Here is a 10,478-nt window from a genome sequence, read left to right on the forward strand (position 1 = left end):
ATATGTAATGACACAGGTTATCTATTGAGCCAGTCATAGGAATTGCAATATTGATTATTCTCAATTCCTAGATTTTGGGAAATATTGACTGTATGTCTCACAGTCAACTTTAATATTAATACTTGAATACTGGTCAAACTGGCTGGGGTTTAGGTTTATGGACCTGACTCAGAGGATTTTAAACATTTAAGGTTCAACATGATGGCTTTTCTCATATTGGGCCCCTGAAGAAAGGAGAGAATAAGAAAAACTGGTTAAAGCATAAAGAAGTGTTACTGGCTAACTTCGGAAGGATGCTAGAAAGGATGATCGATTTTTATAAAACATATTTGAAAAATCTGCAAGTTAATAATAGCATTGCTATCCAGAGTGGGAACATCTCTTTCAAAAACTCATTATCCTGGAGTCTTGCACATCAACGCTCATGATTTCCTAAGTATAGTAATAGCAACACCTATTTATATACCACTTGTCATTCGAGGCTCTCAAAATGGTAAATAGCTGATGTTTGGAATCTGCCTGTAGTTTCAACATCAAAATGACAGTACAGTTCAGGACCTCATGGTTCACCTAAAGAATTTGTCTTGTTTACTATTTGAATGTTCTAAGCTTCATTTTTGTGATAATGGCAACTAAAAGGAGAGCTATACTCTTCACTAGTGGAGTTGCATTCACATCTGAATCTTCTTATAAAGAAAATCAAGGAATGACAAAGATTAGGGTTGCTTTCATATTCTGGGAATTATTTAGTTTTAACAACTACAGAGAAGCTATCGCTAGTGTTGACCCTGGATCTTTTCTTTCTTTTTACTTTACCTAGCATTGCTTATTTTTATAATTTGTTGGTCACTGAATCTAGGAAAAGGGAGACTATCTTAATATTTTCCCCTCAGAAACAATATTACCTAGTGGATATCTCAATAAGTTATCCAGTTTTTCAAGATGAAAGCAATACACTGGTAGAATGATTTATGCTACCATCTTCAGGGTAAGGGAGAAGGGAATTATCCACCAAAAAAGTAGAAATGGGAGATTAAGTGTGAGTAGAGGACTGCCAACAACTCCACAATGAGCCAGCAAAAATCTTTCACAAAGGATTCCAAAAAGCCCCCTTCATTGAATTTACATATGTATTTTAACCTTACAGATACTGTGAAAGTCTCAGGGTTTGCAGATTATAATTTGAACTGAATTTCTGTTGTGTACCGAAGGCTCTACTGGACCCATATTTTACCTTTCATCATATAGACAATGGGAGAAAACTCTAAAATTACAGCATTTCTTAAATACCCTTAAATATCTACAGAAAATTCTTAGGGTGAGTTCTAGGCCATCTCTTTCCAATAAATTATCTTGGAAATTGGAAAGGAGGATAATAGAATATTTTTTTCTTCCAAACCAAAAAAAAAAAAAATCATTTCAGGGTTTGAAAAAGTTATGTAGGAAAAATGTTACATGTACCTATTTTTTATTTGATCTGAAAATTGAATTTCAATGGCCTATAGAAAGTATTTCATTACACTAGTGACTTATTTAAAGTTGATTTTTCAGAATGTCAGTTGTCTTATGGTCTGGGAAAAAAAGGACATGAATGGTGTTTTGAAATACCACCCCCCACCATCGGTTATAATGACAATGGACTTTCTAGAAAATAGTATAATGAAGCTGGAAAAAGAAGGAGAAAGTGGCCCAGGAATTCTTACACTTAGAAAGAAGAAAGACATACAAGAAAGAAAACTTTTGAAGTATTAGCTTTCACTCTCTGTTAACTGATACATAATTAAGTTAGGTGATCTGGTAACTTCATCCTGAATAATCTTAGCCCATGTCTATCATGAAAACACGATTATCTGTTTCCATACTTTGCCACATAGATTTATATGGATGCTTGTTAAGCTAGAACCTGAAAAAAGATACATGCCTTATGTTTATCACTATGCAATACACGTATTTGCCCCACACATACATGATCCTTGTTGTTTAGGGAAGTTTTCTGCAGAGCCTCAATTTCACTGATTAATTCCTGTTTCTTCTTTATACTGACCACTGGAGAATTGGAAAAGAGACATGGGAAATAAGGATTTTAAGCATATAATGTTACCTAATGGAACTGCTGGTATAGCATTAGCAAGAGGTATTTCCAGTTTGAAATTCAAAAATTGGTATAGCTGCAACTGCAAACAGAAAAGAGGTCCATACACCAGAGTGGCTTAAATAAGACAGAAGTTTATTTCTTTCTCTCATAAAACGAGCCTGGAATTTGGCAATTCAGGACTGTACAGAGTGTCCACTATATCATCAGGCATCCTGGTTTTAATATATCTGTTCTGCCCTTCAGTATGTGGTTTTATCTTGAAGTCCACATCACATTTGGTGGCAAGCAACAGAATGAATGGGAGATTATCTTCTCCCTTTAGGGACACCCACATGACATTTTTGGTAATATCTCATTGACCCAAATTTAGCAACATGTTTTAATTATGTAGCTGCAAGGGATGATGGAAAATTTTTTAGCTGAACACGTGGATATAAAATTAATGTTCAATAAAATTAAAGTGACTATTGTTTCTGTCACAGAAATAGTCTCAGCTTTTGTAAACAACCTCATCATCTTCATCTGAAATATTTAAATTGGTCATATTTTAAGTGTCAGGACAAAATATCTTAACAAAATATCTTTTAAAAAATTTTTATTTATTTATTTTTTATTTATGATAGTCACAGAGAGAGAGAGAGGCAGAGACATAGGCAGAGGGAGAAGCAGGCTCCATGCACCGGGAGCCCGACGTGGGATTCGATCCCGGGTCTCTAGGATCAGGGCCCTGGGCCAAAGGCAGGCGCTAAGCCGCTGCGCCACCCAGGGATTCCCTTAACAAAGTATCTTAACATTTCTATTTAAAAGTATAACTCCAAACCTCAGAATTTGAATTTAGAACTGAATAATTCAACAGTTTTAAAATCTGAGAGCCACACACTACTTGAGTTTTAATCTCTGGGATGAATATCTGTGTACTATCCTCTTCTTTAGCCATGCAAGTCAAAAAATATCTGTGGCCTTATGATGGCAGGTTATACTTAAAATTATGTTAAATACTGCTTGAATGTGAAACAGAATATCTGAGAGATGCACTAAAGTTCTAATAAAGCTGTGTATCATCATCATGAATGTAGACCATTCCTAGAAAATGAAGGAACCAAAGTTATTTCCCATCTCTGATAATATTTTTCTTGTTTGGGTTGTGCAGCCTTAGTACTAGAGAATAGATTTTTGGAAATGGTTATAAATATTGTTGATCAAACAAAAGATATGAGGATGATTCCTTCTTTCCTTTATGAGAAGGAAAAGTCTAATATCAAGATAAATACTAACCGTAGCTGCAAATGTAAATTACATAGCGAGCTTTAAATAATGAATATTTTATCAGATTAGACTTGATTAAATTTTCTGGATAATCTTTTAGGACAACAGGATCTACAAATTCAAATTTATTTAAAAGGTTGAAGTAAAAGGAAGAACAGTTATTGAAAACCTATAGACAGGTAATGATCATTTTCTAATAGAGATCATAGTCTGAAATGCTGTTTTGGTGTCAGTAGAAATGCTGAGAACTATAACATGAGCATAATGAAGAATTAGGACTTTATTAAGAAATATACTTTTTTAAAGAAAGAATTTATTTATTTGTTTGTTTATATTTAAATTTTAGTTGGTTAACATACAGTGCAATATTGGTTTCAGGAGTAGAATTTAGTGATTCATCACTTAATATAACAGCTAGTGTTCATCACAACAAGTGCCCTCCTTAATGCCCATCACCCCTTTAACTCATCCCCTCACCAACCTATTTCCATCAACCTTCAGTTTGTTGTCTATCGTTAAGAGTCTTTTATGGTTTGTTTCCCTCTCTCCTTTATCCCCTCTACCCATATGTTTGCCTGTTTTGTTTCTTAAATTCCACATATAAGTCAAATCATGTGGTATTTCTCTTTTTTTGACTGACTTATTTCGCTTAGTATATAATATATTCTAGCTCCATCCATGTCATTGCAAATGGCAAGATTTTATTCTTTTTGATGGCTAATATATATTATAATATATTATATAATATTAATTATATTATTAAAATATAACATTAATATATTAATAACATATTATTATATAATTATAATAATTGATTATATATTAATATATAACATTAATATATTATAATAATATTATATATAATAATATAAATTAATATATAATTATATTAATATATTATATTATATTTATATTTATATTATATTACATTGTTAATGTAATAATAGATATATTAATATATTAATATATAATTAATATTATATAATATATATAATCTCACCTCTTCTTTATCCATTCATCAGATGATGGACATTGGACATTTGGGCTCTCTCCACAGGTTGGCTATTGTTTTTTGGTTGTTTTATAATAAATTTATTTTTTATTGGTGTTCGATTTGCCAACATACAGAATAACACCCAGTCAAGTTCATCCCATCAAGTGCCCCCCTCAGTGCCAGTCACTCATTCACCCCCAACCCTCACCCTCCTCCCCTTCCACCACCCCTAGTTCGTTTCCCAGAGTTAGGAGTCTTCATGTTCTGTCTCCCTTTCTGATATTTCCCACACATTTCTTCTCCCTTCCCTTATATTCCCTTTCACTATTATTTATATTCCCCAAATGAATGAGACCATATAATGTTTGTCCTTTTCTGATTGACTTATTTCACTCAGCATAATACCCTCCAGTTCCATCCACATCGAAGCAAATGGTGGGTATTTGTCGTTTCTAATGGCTGAGGAATATTCCATTGTATACATAGACCACATCTTCTTTATCCATTCATCTTTCGATGGACACCGAGGCTCCTTCCACAGTTTGGCTATTGTGGACATTGTTGCTATAAACATCGGGGTGCAGGTGTCCCTGCGTTTCATTGCATCTGTATCTTTGGGGTAAATCCCCAACAGTGCAATTGCTGGGTCGTAGGGCAGGTCTATTTTTAACTCTTTGAGGAACCTCCACACAGTTTTCCAGAGTGGCTGCACCAGTTCACATTCCCACCAACAGTGTAAGAGGGTTCCCTTTTCTCCGCATCCTCTCCAACATTTGTGGTTGATAATGTTGCTATAAGCATCAGGGTACATGTATCCTTTTCAATCACTATTTTCGTATCCTTTGGGTAAATGTCTATTACTGCAAATGCTGGATCATAGGGTAGTACTATTTTTAGTTTTTTGAGAAAGCTTCAAACTGTTTTCCAGAGTGGCTGCACCAGTTTTATTCCCACCAACAGTGCAAGCAGTTTTCACTTTCTTTGCATACTTGCCAACATCTATTGTTTTATGAGTTTTTAATTTTAGCCATTCTGACTGGTGTGCGGTGGTGTCACATCATGGTTTTGATTTGTATCTCCCTAATGATGAGTGATGTTATCAAATATGGCATGTGTAAATACCTTCTCCCATTCTGTTAGATGCCTTTTAGTTTTGTTGACTGTTTTCTTGCTGGGTGGAAGATTTTTTTCTTGATGGAGTCCCAATTGTTCATTTTTGCTTTTGTTTCCCTTGCCTTAGGAGATGTGGCTAGTAAGAAGTTGCTATAGCTGAGATCAAAGAGGTTGCTGCCTGTGTCCTCCTCTAGCATTTTGGTGATTTAGATTTTTCATCCATTTAGAATTTATGTTTATGTATAGTGTACAAAAGGTGGTCCAGTTTCATTCTTCTGCATGTTGCTGTCCAGTTTTCCCAACAGCATTTGTGGAAGAGACTGTCTTTTTTCCTTTGGACAGTCTTTCCTGCTTTGTTGAAGATTAGTTGACCAAATAGTTGTGGGTACATTTCTGTGTTCTCTACTCTGTTAATTGATCTATGTGCCTGTATTTGTGCCAGTATCATGTTGTCTTGACGATTACAGGTTTGTTATATAGCTTAAAATCTGAAATCCTAATGTCTCCTGTTTTGTTTTTCTTTTTCAGAATTACTTTTGCTATTTGGGGTATTTTGTGGTTTCATACACATTTTAGAATTGTTTGTTTTAGCTCTGTAAAAAATACTGGTGGTATTGTGATAGGAACTGCATTAAATGTGTAGATTGCTTTGGGTTGTATAGCAATCCATGAGCATGGAATGTTTTTCCATTTCTTTGTGTCATCTTCAATTTCTTTCATAAGCGTTCTATAGTTTTCAGAGTACAGATCTTTTTACCTCTTTGGTTAGGTTTATTCCTGGTATCTTATGGGTTTTGGTGCAATTGTAAATGGGATAAATTCCTTGATTTCTTTTCCTGCTACTTCATTATTAATATATATAAATACAACTTATTGGAGCACCTGGGTGGCTCAGTTGGTTAGGTGTCTGCCTTCAGCTCAGGTCATGATCCCAGGATCCTGGCATTGAGTTCTGCATTTGGCTACTTGTTCATTCGGGAGTCTGTTTCTCCCTTTACCCTTCCCCCTTGCTTGCTCTCTCTCTCTCTCTCTCTCTCTCTCTCAAGTAAATAAATAAAATCTTAAGAAACAAAGGATTTCTGCATGTTGATTTTATATCCTGTAACTTTGCTGAATTCATGTGTCAGTTATAGCAATTTTTTGATGGAGTCTTTCAGGTTTTCTACATAGAATATCATGTCACCTGCAAATAATGAAAGTTTGACTTCTTCCTACAAATTGGATGACTTTTATTTCTTTTTGTTGCCTGATTGCTGAAGCTAAGACTTCCAGTACTATGTTAAATAGTAATGGTGAAACAAAGATAATGGATCATGAATGCAGAATTAGGGAACTCAGCATTTATTAAAATGAAATAACATTCATATCATAGGAGTCCCCGAAGATGAAGAGGGAGAGAAAGGGGCAGAGGTTTATTTGAGCAAATTAGAACTAAAAAACTTCTCTAATCTGGGGAAGGACACACATCAATATCCAAGAAACACAGAGAACTCCCACCAAGTTTGACAAAAGCCAACCATCACCATGGCATATCATAGTCAAATTCACAAAACACACAGACAAGGGAAGAATCCTAAAAGCAACACCGGGAAAAAAGTCCTTAACCTACAAGGGAAGACAGATTAGGTTCGAAGCAGAAACTTGGCAAGCCAGAAGACACTGGCAGGATATATCCAATGTGCCGAGTGGGAAAAATATGAACCCAAGAATACCTTATCCAGCCAGGTGGTCATTCATGATAGGAGGAGAGATAGAGTTTCCCAGACAAACAAAGACTAAAGGAGTTCATGACTACTAAACCAGCCCTGCAAGAAAATTTTAAGTGGTACTCTGGAGAAAAAAATGACCAAAAGCAACTAGAAATGAAGAGAGAACATTATCAAAATACCAACTCTACACGTAATACAATGGCACTAAATTCCTATCTTTCAATAATCATTCTGCATGTAAATGGACTAAATGCTCCAATCAAACAACATAGGGTATCAGAATGGAAAAACAAACCAATCACAAGATCCACCTATATGTTGCTTACAAGAGACTGACTTTACAACTAGAGACATATATAGATGGAAAATGAAGGGATGAATAACCACCTATAAAGAAGGGCAATATATTAAGGGGTCTATCCATCAAGAATATCTAACAATTGTAAATATTTATGCCCCAATATGGGAGCACTCAGGTATATAAATCAATTCATAATAAACATAAAAAAGAATTGATAACAATACAATAATAGTAGGGGACTTTAACACCTCACTTGTAGTGATGGACAGATAATCAAAGCAGAAAATCAACAAGGAAACCTTGGCTTTGAATGACGCACTGGACCAGATGGACTTAACAGGTATATTCAGCACCTTTCATCCTAAAGCAGCAGAATACATATTCCTTTCAAGTGCACATGGGACATTTTCAGAATAGATCATATACTAGGTCACATCAGCCCTCAACAAGTACAAAAGGAGCAAGATTATACCACGTGTATTTTCAGACCACAGCGCTATGACACTTGAAGTCAACCACAGAAAAAAATTTGGAATAACTTCAAATACACATCCTACTAAAGAATGAATGGGTTAACCAGGAAATTGAAGAAAAAATTTTTTAAATACATGGAAACAAATGAAAATGAAACATGTCAGTCCAAGACCTTTGGGATGCAGCAAAGGCTGTCCTAAGACAGAAGTATTTTGTAATATAGGCCCACCTCGAGAAGCAAAAGTCTCAAATATACAACCTAACCTTACACCTTAAGGAGCTAGAAAAGGAACAGGAAATAAAATGTAAAGCCAGCAGAATGAGGGAAATAATAAAGATTAGAGCAGAAATAAACAGTATAGGAACAAATAAAATCCAGGAGAATAGGTCATTGAAAGTAAGAGCTGGTTCTCTGAAATAATAAAATTGATAAACCTCTAGTCAGATTTACCAAAAAGAAAAGAAAAAAGAAAAAATATTTACCAAATAAATAAAACAATGAATGAGAGAAGAGAGATCACAACCAACACCACAAAATACAAACAATTATAATATTATGAAAAATTATATGCCAGCAAACTAGACAATCTGGAAAAAATGAACAAATTACTATAAACTTACAAACAACCAAAACTGAAACAGGAAGAAATAGAAAATTTGAACAGACACATAACCAGCAAATAAATTGAATCAGTAACCAAAAATCTCCCAACAAACAAAAATCCAGGGCCAGATGGCTTCCCTCTTCCTTTCCAGCTTCATTATTTTCCACAATTTATCTTCTGTATCACTGATTCATTCTTCTGATTCATCCATCCTCGTTTTTATGGCGTCCATTTTGGTTTGCATCTGGGTTATAGCATTTTTAATTTCAGCCTGACTAGATTTTAGTTCTTTTATCTTTGCAGTAAGGGGTTCTCTAGAGTATTCTATGCTTTTTCCAAGCCCAGCTAGTATCCTTATAATCATTGTTTGAAATACTAGTTTAGACATCTTACTTATATTTGTATTGATTAAAACCTTGGCCATGAGTTCTACTTCTTGTTCTTTCTTTGGGGCGAATTTCCCCATCTCATCATTTTGTCCAGAAAAGAAAAGAAGGTAGAAAAAAACAAAACAAAAACAAAACCCCAAACACAGAAAAACTAGATCCTGGGTGTGTATTGATCTGCTTGTTAAAAGAATCTTGGTCCAAAAATTTAAAAAAGTAACATGAAATAAAATGAAATAAACAAAAACATATACATATGTCTATATACAAATATAAATGGAAAAATAAAGAAATAATAAAAATTTAGAAAGGAATTGAAAAAATAGGAAAATAAATGAAAAAAATAATAGAAAGTAAAAAAAGTAAAAAAGAAGCTAGATCCTATTTCCCTTAGCACTGGAGCTTTGCAGCACTCTATGATTAGAAGACTCAGTGCTAAGGGGAGGTGGGTGGGGGGGATGGGAATGACTGGGTGACAGTCAATGAGGAAAGCACTTGATGGGATGAACACTGGGTGTTATACTATATGTTGGCAAATTGAATTTAAATTAAAAAAATGTAAAAAAAAAAAAAAAGAAGAAGAAGAAGAAGAAGACTTGGTGCTAGGGAGTTGTTTGTGCTGGTCTGGGGCAGGGGCCTGTTGCCTTGATTCTCAGTTGGACTTGCTCTAGTGAAAATGGGCCTCCAGGGCTCAGGGAAGGGGCTTGAAAGCAGCTCCGGCCTCCACTAAGCAGCATTGTTTTGCTCCCTGAAGTCTTTCATTACTATTAGAAGGTGGAATATGGTGTGCCCTGCTCTCTATCTCTAGAGCTGGAAGTTTGTTCCCCACCCCCCTTCAGGGAGCCATCAGAGAAGAGCAGTCAATAACCCCTCTTGTGTCCCTAATTTCTGTTGGAACCCTGTGTCTGAACTTTTTGTATATCAGGTGCATGACTGAGTTTCAAAACTCCAAATTTAGGGACTCCTAAATAGTATGAACCCACACTGATCCTCTGGAGGACGGTCTCACAGCACTTTTGCAGTCCAGTCCCAGGAAAGCAGTCCAACTACTACGCACAGGTTCTGAGTTTATGGCAAAACAGAGCAAAAAGCCAGCACCTAGACTTGCTGGCTCAGCTGGCATCCCTGCTCCTATGCCTGCAAACAGTGCAGCATGTTGGGGCACCACTCATTGTTCTTGTGACCCAGAGGATCCTCAGACCATGCTGTAGTTCTTGGGACTCTGACTTGCTTCACCACCTGAGCACCTTTAAGCCTGGTACCTCCTCAAGGTAGTTGACTTCTAAAAGTTAAGATTTTGCATTCTGCTGCTTATAATACTTTGCAGGAGCCTCAGTAAGCAGAGCTCCCTCCCCACTGCAGTACTCGGGAGTTATATCTCCCCCAGATCAACTCTCTACACCTCCTACTTCCCAAAAGGTGGTCGCTTTTCTAATTTATAGTTTTTATTTTCTCAGATTTCTGATTAATTTCTTAGGTTTTCAGAATGATTTGATAACTATCTAACTGTGTTTGAGGGACAAGACAAGGTTAGG

Source organism: Canis lupus, chromosome 28, assembly GCF_048164855.1.
Source record: "Canis lupus baileyi chromosome 28, mCanLup2.hap1, whole genome shotgun sequence".
Classification (NCBI taxonomy): domain Eukaryota; kingdom Metazoa; phylum Chordata; class Mammalia; order Carnivora; family Canidae; genus Canis; species Canis lupus.